Consider the following 1461-nt stretch of genomic DNA (forward strand, 5'->3'; position numbering starts at 1 on the left):
GCTGGCAGGCGCAGGATGGGTCCCGGAGCTGCCTGGGGAGAGCCGAGACGGGTTGAGACCTGGGCAGACCTCAACGCTTTTATCCCCAGCCCAAGCTGGGGCCAGCATTAATCCACACCCTGGTCCCCGAGCGGTGCCAGTCACCCAGGGTCACCTCTCCCACCTCCTCAGTTGACGTCCCCAAAGTTATCAGCAGCTGGAGCCCAGCACGGCAGCCACGCAGGGGGGAGGCAGCGTGCCAGCCCCGGCTAATGGCTGGGAGACGTCGGGGGACTGCTGGTCGTTGGCCAACACATCAAAGATCTCCAAGTTGAGGGTGACATTGTACTTCTTGGCGCAGCGCTCGGTGGGGATGTTCCAGATGGTGACAAAGGGGCGGTTGACGAGGACGGGGCCAGGCCCGCCGGCGTGGGCCGGGGCAGGCAGGAGCAGCAGAAGGACCCAGCAGGGCCACCCCGATGCCATGGTGCTGGCAGGCGCAGGATGGGTCCCGGAGCTGCCTGGGGAGAGCCGAGACGGGTTGAGACCTGGGCAGACCTCAACGCTTTTATCCCCAGCCCAAGCTGGGGCCAGCATTAATCCACACCCTGGTCCCCGAGCGGTGCCAGTCACCCAGGGTCACCTCTCCCACCTCCTCAGTTGACGTCCCCAAAGTTATCAGCAGCTGGAGCCCAGCACGGCAGCCACGCAGGGGGGAGGCAGCGTGCCAGCCCCGGTTAATGGCTGGCAGCGGCGGGCCCGGCTGGGGCGGAATGCGCAGAGTCAACACCCAGTGACTGGCCGGCGATGAGCTGGGCTGGAAAGACAAACAGACACGGGCGGGGTGGAGGGGGACAAGGTCACGGTGACGGACGTGGGCTGCGCCGGGCGGGCGCCTCTGGGGAAGTGCAGGGCATCGGCCATCGGATGGCGGGAGGAGGGCACTGCTGGGAGGAAGCTCACAGCATCGGGCAGGACCTGGCAGGACACAGCCCGGCGAACGGTGGTGGCACAGGAGGGCACCGTCTGGGGACATGCACGCGTGGGGACAGCAGCCACAGGAGGGCATGGTTTGGGGACACTCAGGGCACAGGACGGCAGTCACGGGAGGGCACGGTTTGGGGACACTCGGGGCACAGGACAGCAGTCACGGGAGGGCACGGTTTGGGGACACTCGGGGCACAGGACAGCAGCCACGGGAGGGCACGGTTTGGGGACACTCGGGGCACAGGACAGCAGCCACGGGAGGGCACGGTTTGGGGACACTCGGGGCACAGGACAGCAGCCACGGGAGGGCACGGTTTGGGGACACTCGGGGCACAGGACAGCAGCCACGGGAGGGCACGGTTTGGGGACACTCGGGGCACAGGACAGCAGCCACGGGAGGGCACCGTCTGGGGCCGCGCAGAGCAGCCGAGGGGCGCTGGCAGGAAGGCGGCTGTGCCCACGGGCACCCCGAGAACGGGGCAGCACCGAGACCGG

Source organism: Aptenodytes forsteri, unplaced genomic scaffold, assembly GCF_000699145.1.
Source record: "Aptenodytes forsteri isolate BGI_AS27 unplaced genomic scaffold, ASM69914v1 Scaffold578, whole genome shotgun sequence".
Classification (NCBI taxonomy): Eukaryota; Metazoa; Chordata; class Aves; order Sphenisciformes; family Spheniscidae; genus Aptenodytes; species Aptenodytes forsteri.